General features: G+C 43.4%; 1 protein-coding gene across 2 annotated transcripts in view; it reads left to right on the forward strand.

The window, feature by feature from the left end:
* Positions 1-515: 515 nt before the first annotated feature.
* CANT1 (calcium activated nucleotidase 1) overlaps positions 516-13,553 on the forward strand; it is a 132,218-nt gene continuing 119,180 nt past the window's right edge. Inside the window, exon 1 of one of the 2 annotated variants that reach the window (XM_069655224.1) lies at positions 516-762. The gene's annotated coding sequence lies outside the window, so the exon portion shown is untranslated. The remainder of the gene's footprint in view (positions 763-13,553) is intronic. The other variant, XM_069655223.1, reaches the window with a different exon arrangement.

Raw genomic sequence — 13,553 nt, forward strand, 5'->3', positions numbered from 1 at the left:
CACACGCTTTTGGCGGGTGTCAACCCCCTTGTAAAGGGCTGACTCACCCGCCAAGCCTCCTGCACGCCCATTCATTCCAATGGACGTCTCAGCCGCCAAAAACAAAATCGGGTGATTTCACCCACCCTTGCAACATAAATGGTTGAGAGCTATGGGAGAAAGTAAAAATTAGTACTATTTGTAATTGAAAATCGGGACTCTCGCGCCTTAATTGGGAGGATTGGCATGTATGACAAGTGCCTTTTGCACAGAACCACAAATACCAAATCTGCCCTCTTAACAGGAGAAATGCAACAATCTTCCAATTTCCACAATTCGAATACCTCCCTCCCAAAACGCTGAATAGACACATCGTCATCTGCCCCCCACCCCGTCTAAGAAAATAGTCCAAGTGCCAGAACGTAAACTGGTTTATTGCACATTGGCACAGAAACACCTACATCACCCGCCCTGTAATCAATCTGAAAGGAATGCAGGGGCCCTTTAGCCACTGAGGTAGGACCGCTTCCCGCTCGAGTAATCATCACGAGGTACAGAAGGAGGCAGAGCAGACCGATCCTCAAGAGTTAGCTTAAGAAACAGCGATGTACGTGGCCAGAGCGTAACGTGGAACTCACGTGACGAGGAGGAGGCGGAGCGTTGCTAGGGTCCTTTTCTCTGATGGGAACTAGAGGGTCTGAACCTCCGTTCATCATTATAAAATCTGTAAACCGCTTAATGATTGTTTACGGCTCCGTAGGAGAAACTAACACATAAGTCCAGGTGCGTGTCTTTAACCATAATTGCGGTGTGTCCAAGTGTTTCTGCTGTATACGTTTGATTTCAATGGACTTCAGCAGAGGGTTTGGGTGCGGGTGGATCGTTTTCTCTGAAGTAATTGCGCTTCCTGCTGAAAAGCTTCCTGGGAGAGTGCCTTATCTAGCTGGTCAAGTGTTGTATTACACAACTATGGATGGCGCACAGATCTATCTTTTTTTAAAGCGCCCTATTCTGGTTTGTTTGTCTATTTGCTTCAGTTGAAGGTATCCGAGACTACATGTCCCAGAATGCACTTTTGTTCACGTAAAGCCAGAGCTGGATATTTGTTACGGCAACCCTGTGCAATTTAGTTAAACAAACCATATTCAAAAAGGTCATTGTTTTAATTAATTACCATGTATTTGAATAGCCAATTCTTTGACGCATGGCACTTTTTTGCTAAAAAAAATAAAATAATGTATTTAGCGTTTGGCTTTAATCTCACACCTTTCGCTATCTGCAATAAGCACTACTTAAAATAACATAGGAGGAAAACATTCTCTAACAAAATTAAAACATTCATATAACCGTTTCATCTCAATCTTGTTACACAATCAATGAATACTTGAATATCTAACAGAAATCAGTTCGTTAAATTCAGAATTCACAACCTTTCACAAATAAATGACATTTGCAAATATGTTAATGTTCGTGCACGGTACCGAAGTGGTCCCCTGGCGCTCTGGCGGCTCTGAAAAAGGGGAGTAGAGGGGGTGGGTTAGTTGGAGTAAGCTGGAAACGTGTAAGAGAGCAGTGATGTGCTGTTGGCAGCCTCAGCCCGCTGGGTCCGTTGGCTGGGCTTGTGGTGTTTTATGGTCCGTAGTCGTGTGCTGTTCTGCAAGTCTGTGTGGTTTGTTTTGTTGTTGCATTGTTGTGAAGTTTGTGCGGATTGCTGCGTTTTAGGCTTGTGTTTGTGTTTGGTTAGAGTTTGAGAGGTGTATGCAGAGGGATGGAATTGTTGGTTGGTTAGTTGGCATTGCTGTCCATTGCATTTATGGGATTCCATCTAGGTGCGGTACTTGTTGACATTTGCATTTCTATCTGATGCAACGCAAGCCAAAGTTAAGAATCCTGAGTGAGGCACATGCTAACAGTCACACTTCCATCTAGATGCGACGCAAGCCATGGTTTAGAATTCTAAGTTTTGTGCATGTTAAGAATCACATTTCTATCAAGATGCGACGCAAGCTACAGAATTCCAAACGAGTGTGGCACATGCTAACAGTCAAATTTCTATCTAGATGCGACGCAAGCTAAAGTTCAGTTCCCTACATGTGTGGCACTAGCATATGCATCACAAGGCAACATTTACAATCCATTTACAGTGGTCACACGTCTTCCTAAGTATGTATTATTAAAGTGTATGGCAGTCTACGCTATGGAAGGAAAGGTAGAGTGACAGGGGCTTTCTGGAGTAGAGTAATTGCTCTACACCCCACCCATGCCCACTCAGTTTTGTTGGTGTCTGCTGCCTTCCTTGGCTTCCCCTGCGGACACCTGCAGACACTTTGTGGAGCCGCCTCTGTTGGAGCCGCCCTTGGCCTTTGGGCCCTTCGCCGCAGGGGCTGCCGGGTAGAGGGCTGCCCTGGGGAGATGGCTTTAATAGTGTAGAGTGAGCCAATCGAGGTGAGGGGTGGTCTGGGAGGCAGGAGGGGAGGAATGGGAAGCGAAAGGGGAACGGGGAGAAAGAACCACGTGGACGCCGGTACCAGCAGGTACACCGGGGCTCTCAATCTTTAAAAAATAAATAAATAAGCAACCCAGGAGGGTCTTGTGCAGGGCCTCACTCACATGTGCAGCGCCTGATGGAATGGCGTCTGCACGGCGAGTGAGGGCTCTAGGCCGTTGTACACACAGCTTCTAGGCCAACCAAGGGCCGGGGCTGTCTGGGAGGAGGGAGGGGGGAACGGGGAGAAAGAACCACGTCGGCGCCGGTACTAGGAGGTACACCGGGCCTCTCAATCTTTAAAAAAATAAAAATAAATAAGGAACCCAGGAGGGTCTTGTGCAGGGCCTCACCTGTGCAGAGTTGATACTTGCACCTGTGTAGTCAATGTGAGCAGCAGGGGAGCCACACAGAGATTCACAGTGACAAGCATCCAAACAAACACCCACACTCAAGGTCTCTTGATCAAACAACCATCAATTCATTTAACAGTCAGTTTTAATAAGCCTTCTTCAGAAGGGGTACATTTGATTGAGGAACCTTTTCAGTGGACACTTATGGGATTAGACCTCAGCGCCCTCATTAAAGCAATAGATTTGTCGCATGTGTAGGGTAACTAAGGAGAAATATTGGCTCCTCTACTCTGTTTTCAAAGAAAGAATAGTATGGTTAAAGTTACACCTCTTGTATTCATGCGCCACAGTTTAAAAACAAATAAGATCTCCACTCAGTAGGATTATGATTATAAAGTACTATATTTATGTGAACAGGTGCCCTTTTACGATAACACGTGTTTCAACTGACTCAGCTGCCTTTTTCAAATCGGGGCCAATGGTAGTGTTTTGTAAATTTGGAACGCCGCCTTTCAGCATGTTTAAATATGTCATGGGATCAATCCCTGCCTCTATTGAGCATTTTGTCTGCACCGTACGAAACTGTCCGCGTTCCTTTTTAAACACGTGTTTCAACGGACTCAGCCGCCTTTTTCAAATAAGTGCTGAATGTTAAAGCATCATCATTGACACATAATAACAATCAAACACAATTATATCACCATTTTGATAAGTAGATTGCATATGAACACAGAAAACAAGGAGGGGGATAGGGAAGGATTGGTTAGGATGAAAACATACCACATGTTGAAAAATACAGATGAAAAGGTGGGAGAGAAATCAACAAAAGGAGTATAATGATTATAATGTTCTATTGATTCATGTCATATATATTGAAGTGTTTATAAAAACGTTCTTACCCAATGGTAGTGTTTTGTAAATTTGGAACGTCGCCTTTCAGTCATGGGATCAATCCCTGCCTGTCAAATAAACTTGTGGTAATAAGATTCCATACATCTTTATCTGCTGTCTGGTGATTTAGTTATTCTGAATTAGGTTACATTCTGTTATTTTGCTCTTAATTACTTTAGCTAATGTTTAAGTTACTGTTATTAATGCAATGCTGTGATTTTTGTGTTTTCAAAAGCGCATGTATGATGCACATGATAGTTTACGGTTAAATGCCTTCCGCTATATATTCTATGGAAAGTCTTGTCATTTCGTTAGTTGATATTGTTGCAGTGTGCCCGTGAGCTCTGCTAGGTTAATCAGTCTACACATCGGACATCAGGCTAGTTCGAGGGAAACATTAAATAAACACGGATGCGCTTTCCCATCACGTTCTTCAGAATAGTATGCCGCCTGCAGTGTAATAGTTAAAAGTGCCATATGGGCTGCGGCTCAGACGTGGTGTTTCGCATACCTTAGCTCTATTGATCATTTTGTCTGCCCCGTACAAAACTGTCCGCGTTCGTAAGCAGATCCAAAATGGAGGGCTATATTGTTGTGGTTACTGTTACCCGGACGACCGTGTTGGTCCCTTCTCGCTTTCCATTATGGACACCATCTTTTGGGCAAATACTACTTAATATTGATTAACTACATTGATTCATCCCCAATTGTTTTGTACCTGCCGAAATTCGTTCTAATTAGTGTACTAAACTACATTACATTCATGTTTACAGTATAGTACGAATTATGGTGCATATTAAGAGCACAAACTATAAGTAAAATAAGTATTTATTTTGTAGGAATTGTGTGAACTTTGTTCTCCTAATTTTATGTTCCTAATTTTTCGAACTCATTAATGAAAAAAGAGGGGGCCTCAAAATACATACTAATAGTCCAACTTGAATTGTAGTTCTCATATTTACAAAAAACCGATATGGTGTCAAAACCAATTTTAACTTGAATTTTTCGGGATCATAGCTGTTCTTTTTCAATAATCCGGGGAAAGCTCTCTAATTGTACTTGTGAATTTAAAAAAGAGAGGTAGATGCGAACTTTAAAGCGCTGCAAGATGATTACAAACACATAATTCACACTATTATCAGTGTTCCCCATGGTTCCTTTATGGGCATTGGAACATGTTCTAATTACATAAGAAAGAAGACATTTCGTTGTCCAAGTTAAGTCCTCGTTCTACTGTCCGAAATCGGCAAATTAGTTTTGATTCTTCTTGTCTCAGTTTCAATTCTTGGTTTACTCCTCTGGGTCCTAGACTCACTTTTTTTAGGCCCAAGAATCGGATGTCTTGTTTACTGCTTAGTTGGTGATTCTGTTGCCAGTGGGATGCCAGCGATAGGTTGGCATTTTGACTTCCAATGCTTGAGATATGTTCCCTGATTCTTATTCGCATCTCTCGAATAGTACTTCCAATATACATTTTTTTGCACTGGCAGATTATTGCATAAATTACAAATGTTGTTTTACAGTTAATGATGTCCGTAATGGTATGTTTAGTGCCAAATGAGTCTTCAAACACTTCTGTATTGTCCCTTGCATATTGACACATAGAACATGAGCCGCATTTCTTGAATCCTATAGGTAGCTGTGGTAGCCATGAGCTATTTTCTACATGTTTTAGTTCTGGTAACATTGACGGACTCAGAATATTCTTCAAAGTTTTTGCTCTTGTAAATGTCACTGTTGGTCTGTCTTCAATAAAATCTTTAATATGAGGATCTAGTTTCAAAAGGTCCCAATTCTTTTTCAACATTTTTCGCAACGTAGCATTGTTGGCACAATATGTTGTAATAAATCTTATTCATTCAGGCTGCCCACTGGTTTGTTTGCTGCTCATAAGTGTGTTTTCTCTGTTTATTTTGTTTGCTTATTCTCGTGCTTTTATAATAGTTTTTCTAGCATATCCCCGGGCTAAAAAGCGATTTGAGAGCAATTTGCATTCTTCATCAAAGGTTGCTTTTGCCAAACAGTTCCTTCGAGCTCAAATGAACTCCCCTTTAGGGATGTTTTTGATTACTGAATTGTAGTGACAACTTGTCGAGAACAGGGTCGAGTTTGCCTCTGTTGCTTTCCTATAAAACAGTTCCTTCGAGCTCGAATGAACTCCCCTTTAGGGATGTTTTTGATTACTGAATTGTAGTGACAACTTGTTGAGAACAGGGTCGAGTTTGCCTCTGTTGCTTTCCTATAAGTTTTAGTCATCACTTGGTATTCCTCTATCACAAAATTGACCTCTGATGTGCTGGAGGTGCCAGTAAATTGTATTCCGAAAGAATTCTGATTGGCTCTTTGTCTAAATGCTTGGAGTTGGTTGTCGGTTCCCTTCCAGATGAGAAAAACATCATCTATGTATTGTTTCCATAGAACAACTCTGTCTTCATAATCTCCATCTGAATATATATATGTTTGTCTTCATACATGGCCATTGTAAGATTTGCCAAGGCTGGGGCATATTTCACACCCATAGCTACGCCACGGGTTTGCCTGTAGAATTCCTTGTTAAAAAGAAAGACCTTATTTTTCAATGTTGGAAGCAGCATTTCTTTAAGCATCTGTGTGGATTGGTAATTGGATGCTGTGTCCTGGGAAAAAGTGTAGTCTATAGCCTCTAAAGCTGTCTCATATTTGATTGATGTATATAATGCTGTGACGTCCCATGTGGCCAAGATGTATTCTGGTTGCCATTCCACTTCTATTAGTTTGTTAATAATTGCTGTTGTGTCTTTGAGAAATGATTTGGTTGCATTGACTCTGGGTCTGAGAATGTGATCAATGTACTCTGCCATATTGACAGTGGCCCAGCCTATTCCACTCAAAATAGGTCTCCCTTCCGGAATAAGGTCAAAGGTTTTGTGGACTTTTGGTAGAAAATATATTGTTGGTAATATAGGATGTTTAATTTCCAGTGCCTGTTTCTCCTCATCTGTCTGCAGTCCCTTACGGTGCCAGTCTGGGATTGCTTCTCTAAGTTCCTTGACGATTTCCACTTTTGGATTTGATAGTAATTTTATATAGCATTGGGGTGTTGTTAGATGATTGCAAGCCATTGTTATGTAATCTTCCCGGTTCATTATTACTATTTTTCCACCTTTATCAGCTGCCTTGATGGTCAAATTAGGATCTTGCTGTAAATCTTGAAGTGCTTTTCTTTCTGTTTGCAACAGATTGTCAATATTCTTCCTCTTGTTTTTTGCATCGAATTCCTCATTCAAGTCCTTAGTCACTGATTTGTAGAAGGCATCTATTAGATTTTCTGGTATCAGTTCGGGTGTAAATTTAGATTTGATTCTCATTTCCTTTGATGAAGATGGCCGTCTGAGTGAGGAGATCTGCAGCCCGGCATTACATCGTGCCGAATATCCTGCTTTCCAGGGTGTGATACAGAATAAATAAGAGCTTCCCAGCCCGAGGTACATCTACATGGCTAATAGCCGAGCCTGACCCCGATTGATCCTCGCACAGCGCCTCTGTGACCCTCGACACTCATAGGGACTGACGGCATGAGGCGACTGACCCGCGCGCCCCGCCCTCTTCCTGCAGCATACAACCACTGTGTGTAAAGGCACCGCACAACAATCTTTGCAAGGCAACCGGATACTGGTGGCGCTACCTCCCGGCAACCCCCACATGGATGCTCCTTCCGGACTGCTCCCCCTGCTACTCCCGAAACTGGCAGCCCCTCCGGTGTTGCGCTGCGTTCAGTAAGATCATTGTCGGCACTGATTGTACCAGCGGCAAATGTGAGTGGGGAAATCTGTTGCCTGGCATGACTGACTGGGGACACGCCGCCCAAAGCTATCTTGCATGGGACGTGCTGTGATAGGAGTGCGGGGGGGGTGCCGGCCCACCAGCGATGGTGACCCAAAAGCCGCGGGATTGCTAGCCTCTACACTGCTGCTTAGAAAACCAACCTTGGAGGGCCGCGGCTGAAAAGAGTTGCCGCTGCCCTGGCTTCCCAGCCATGGCAACTGTCTCACACCAACTAGTGAACTGCTTGACTCCATAGTGACACAACCACTCCTTGTCCCTCGGTGCACACTGCGCTACGCTGCCTCCACATACCAACTACTTCACATCACGATAGGCTTGTGGGTAACAATAAGGCAGTCTTCAAGTGAATAACAGCACCCTCTCCTTCTGCACACGTCACTAAACTCGTCTGGCAGACCCCTGTGGCAGTGACCAAACCTCACTTCGGTGCACAGCAACTACATGCTACAGAACCTCTGCAAAGCTTACAAGATACCTATCTAAATATTACAGCAGTTACGTTGCAGGCCTCTTCCCCCCCCGACCCCCTCACTCCCCTACTACTAGCACACTGTGCTCCTGCCTCAGACCAGCAAATATACAGTGACTAAAGTAGCTGTGAAAAAACAGAGCTCAATTAACATGTTCGCCAAGCCTGTGCCTAAAGTGCCGGAGTGGGGCGGATGGCGCCGGTGAGGAGACTGGTGGTGTGACTGAACAACACAAACCCAGTGAACTTCACCATATGATGGAGTACATGCGGGACAGGTTCACTGCCATACCCACCAAATGAGAAGACATGAGCAGCACAATCGGCTCAATTAAATCACGAATGGAGAAATCCGATGCGCGTATCGTGTAATTGGAGACTAGTGTTGGCACTACGGAAGATGAGGTCATATCCCTAAGAGCAGACATCGCCTCACTCTTGAAACAAGTGTTATCCATTGGCAAAAAGAAAAATGACCTTGAACCCATATCATGACGCAATAACCTGCAAATAATCGGATAGCTGGAGGTCGACAATGGAAGAATATTTGCAGGGAACCCTAATGTCATTGCTGGATGCCCCTAAACTGTCACCACAACTTGCAATAGAATGGGCCCATCGCACACTTGCTCCTAAGCCCAAACCCATAGCCCCATCTCATTGAATAATAACCCGGCTGCTAAACTACCGGGACAGAAACACGCCCCTGCAAGCCGGAAGAGCCAAGGGCGAACTGCTGCTGGGCTCCAATCGGATCCACCTATATTCAGACTTTTTGATATTGGTGCAACAAGAACGCAAATCCTTCATGGCGACGAATAAAAGGCTCTGCGACCTCAACGTGAAGTACGCTATGCTCTACCCGGCCAAACTGAGAATTGAACATGGCAATAAAGTGGACTTCTTCACCATGCCCGAGGAGGCCATGAGGTATATAGACAAACACTTCCCTGGGTGACCCCAGTCAATATGCTCTTGTCCCCCCCAATATTTTTGCTTACGGATCCAAATTGAGATGCTGATGAAAGCAGTGGATGCCTGTGTGGTGGCACTTCGCCACCTCTGCAGAGTATGTTACTATCTTCCACCTTGGTTACTGTACACTTGGAAAGTATGCACCCGTAATCTGTACTGAAGACGTAATGCTTAGCTGTGCTGATGCTGGGATGTAGTCAGCTAACAGTCCCCCATGCAAAGTTGCAAATGTTGGGTTGTTCGGTATGGGAAGTTCACTCCTCTGATTGGGAGAGGAATGGGGGTTGGGGATGGAAGTTATGGGATAGTTATGCAAAATGTGCTTGACGTGTGTTTCTACTGATGGCATGCAAAGTTATTGGGCAGAGATTCTGCTGAAATATTTAATATATCCTGCAATGGAACTCAGTGACTATATAACAAACTGACCCAAAGGGAGCTGAGTAGTTATATTTTATGAGCTGGAACATGCGAGGGCTGGGTAATACGATAAAAACGCTGTGACTCCAATGGTATATTGAACGACATCACAATAATTGTGAACGTTAGCAAGTGCCACACTTGGATGGAATCGTGAAACATTAATTAGCCTGAGTCGCATTCAGGTAGAACTGTCATTATCAGCTTGTACCAGACTCAGATGGAATTGTGAATTTTAGAAAATGCCACACTTGGAGGGAATTGTGAATATCAGCATTTGCCACACTTAGATAGAATTCTGAATGTTAGCATGTACCACATTTAGCTGGTATAGTGATTAACAGGTACTACACCTAGATTGAATTGTGAATGTTAGCATGCGCCTAACTGAGATGGGATCATGAACATTAGCCTGCGTCGCATCTAAGATATTAGCCGGTAAAATGGCTCAGTGGGTTGAGCGCTTGCTGCTCTGATCCGGCGTGATCTGCAGGTCGCAGGTTCGAATCCCGGCAAGGCCAACATAGCCTTTCATCCTTCCGAGGTCGATAAATGAGTACCAATTTCGGTTGGGTCATATTGTATGTAAAATATGTGCTTTGTAAAGCGCTTTGGATTAAGGCGCTATATAAATAACGCATCATTATCATATGATGTTGAATGTCAGCAAGTGCCATACTTAGATGAAATTGTGATTGTCAGCGTGTGTCACACTTAGATAGTATTATGAATATTAGCATGTACCACATTTAGCTGGAATTGTGATTATTAGCATATGCCACACCTAGATGGGATTGGGAGTGTTGGCCAGAGTCACATCTAAATAGGATTATGAATATCAGAAAGTGCCACACTTAGATGTAATTGTGAAAGATAGTATGAGTCGCATCTAGATAAATTGGGAAATGTTAGCAAGCGCCACACTTAGATGGAATTGTGAAAGATAGCATGTGCCACACTTAAATGGAATTGTGAATGTTAGTGTGTACCACATTTAGCTGGAATCCTGATTATTAGCGTGTGCCACACCTAGATGGGATTGGTTAGCCTGAGTCGCATCTAGATAGAAGCAAGCGGAATGGATGGAATAATTGGAATGGAATGGAATGGACACAATGGATAGAATGGATGGGATAGATGGAATGGAATGGACGCAATGGAGGAAATGGATGGAATGGATGCAATGGATAGAACAGACACAATGGATAGAATAGATGGAAAGGCCGCAATGGAATGGACGGAATAGAATGGACGCAATGGATAGGATGGACGCAATGGATAGGATGGATGGATGGATGGATGGAATGGAATAGACGCAATGGATAGGATGGATGGAATGGACGCAATGGATATGATGGATGGGATGGACGGCAAGGAATGGACACAAAAGATAGGATGGATTGAAGGGATGAAATGGATGGAACGGACACAATGGATAGAATACAGGAAATGGATGGAATCGCTAGTAGGGATGAAATGGATAATATGGATGAGATAGAAAAATGGGATGGATAACATGATTATTATGGATGGACGCATGTGGAATAGATGAACGTAGAATGAACGGAATGTATGTATATGGATTTGATGGATGGAATGTATGTATGTTGAATTGATAGATGAAATGGCATCAGATAGATGGAATGAATGGATGAAGAAATTGATGCATCGAGCGAACAGACGGGTCAACGGAATGAACGAATGAAGAAATGGATGGAGGAATTGATTAGATGAATCAATTGAATAGATGGAATGGAATTATCCTACCCTCTAGTTCCCGTCGTACATGTGTCTCTGTGTACCCTGCTTTCTTGATCCCCATGCGGTTATTGTATTTCCCTATGTGCCCCCCCTATCGCTGTAAACCCGCCCCTTATTGCTGTGCGTCACAGAGCTCCCTGCCATCCTGTTCCCGTAATGTTGCTATCTATCCCAATGTACTACCCAACCCTCTCGTCATCATGTGTGCCCGTGTATTACAGTGCACTCTGCTTTCTTATCCCAATGCTGTTACTATTTTCCGTATTCCCCCTCCTGTCAACGTTAGCCCAGCCCATTGTCACTGTGTGTCCATGTGTCAATAAGATGAGCCATCCTATCATATCACATCATTACGCCTACTCTCTACTATACACCATCACTCAACTGGAACACAGCTATACCCCTGACAAATTCGACATAGCTGTTCACATATGAACACTACCCCATGAATACCTCAACACCCTAATAAAACACCTGTCCGACGACATTCTTGCCTAGCTGTTCACATAAGCGACCTTCAGAGCTTGTTGGAAAGCTTAGAATTCGAATTCCAGCTTTAAAACAAAAGTTAAATCTCGCTTCTATCACTAACGGTTCAAGAGATGAGGACGATTTTGTGAAGGTAGATTCTCAAAATAAAAGTCAAGCTCAGAATGACCGATGACGGTTTTGCAGCTTTGAAATGACAGAATGAACACACGATTCCTATGATGCAGTTCTCAATAGGTTAAAATAGTTTGAATTAGATCATTTTAAACTAAGAGATTGGTTCTGCACAGTTCTGGTGAGATACTCACACTATAAATGTAAACGGAATGGCCTCGTCACGGATCTGGTCAATAGGTTTAGCTGCAGTTCTCTCTGCTCAGCGGGTCAATCGGGCACTGGTTCTGCTCACAGCGGTCTGGTCTGCGGTTCTGGATACAGCGGTCTGGTCTAGCACTCGGCACTGCACGGATCTCTGGTTCTGCTGGTCTGGATCAAGTGGATTCTGGATATAGCGCCGCTTTCTGGGTCTGGCACAGGGTTCTAGGCCAGAATCAAAAAGCTCAGCCCGGCTGTTTGAATAATTTGCAAATGATTTTGAGGCCTGCTGAGAATACTTTTGCTTGCAGTAGGCCTTCTTGGTTCAAAGTTCTGGAGTCAGTCTGGATCTCTGGAGTCTGAATGTGAAGTCGTCCGTCAAAATGCTCCGCAGAAATGGAAAATGAATGTCCCTGTCTGGCTTCCAGTGGCTCTTTTTATGTCTTTTGAAAATGGGTGTGGATGCTAACTTTCTATGCCCAACCCACTCACGATTTGATAGGTCAAGGATTTCTCTTTGACCTGATTTGAGAAGGGAGAAGGGAGCAGTGAGTCAGAGTGAGTCAGTCTTACAGTCTATTAAAGAAATGCCCATTTGCCTTTACTTAGAAAATGAATTTTGCATAACTAACAGGTTTCCCAGATACACACGTCGTTGACATTACATGTACATATCAGATATCACATAAGGTAGTCTCTGTTCCAACTCTGATGTTTCTAAGAGCTTGGATTAAGAAATGACAACATTTTGCGCTTTTTGGTTGGTTTTCCAATATTGGATTTTTACCAAACATGACACAGATGTACACCGCCTTTCTACACATTTTCCAGTAAATTTTCATTTTTCTAGCGTGAAGCCCGTGTCTGCAATCTCCATAATTCTTGGGGTTTTGCCTCAGAACATGGTACAGAGTCCTAACACCTCTTAAAATGTGCACAGAAAAATCACAAGAATAATGATATTAATTATATAATTTTGACAAGTCCGTACTATGAATTATCCATCTTTTTAAAATTATGCTCTTGCCCAGAGGGGTGTGGTTTCCCAAAGCACATGGTGGTATTGCTGGCTTGTCCACTTCCTCCTACTCAAGTTACTCACAGAGGCACTGCCCCTCCCAGTTTCTCTCAAGAGGAAGCCATTTATGACCCCCCCCCTAATTTAACATTTGCCTGAGCCAAGGAAGGCTCAGTGTTCTGTTTCCCTCCAGTCCTAGGTGCTCCTCCCCTGATTCAATCAGGGAGGTGTCATCTCCTTTTGGTGGGGGCAGCAGAATGCAGCCAGGCCTGGGAAGAGTGGCTGAGCAAGTTTCAACTCCTGTCTGGTGTAGTTGCCGGGCAGAATTCACTCTCTTCAAGCCAGGCTTCAGCCAAATGTCACTTTTGTTCCCAGTTTTTCTTCATTCAAAACAAACTTACAATTTTTACACATGCAGCTAGAACGCTGATTCTAAGTTCAAAACTATGACATTTAACAGTTGCAAACTATGTGACACTCAACAGTAGGTCACTCATTTATTTAAAACATTTAGATTTTAGTGTCTTTCAGTCCAATTTAACTTAGGCTGCTGACATCCACAGCGCAGCCAGT

This window comes from Ambystoma mexicanum, chromosome 3q (genome assembly GCF_040938575.1).
Source record: "Ambystoma mexicanum isolate Mex_15411 chromosome 3q, UKY_AmexF1_1, whole genome shotgun sequence".
NCBI classification, from domain to species: Eukaryota; Metazoa; Chordata; class Amphibia; order Caudata; family Ambystomatidae; genus Ambystoma; species Ambystoma mexicanum.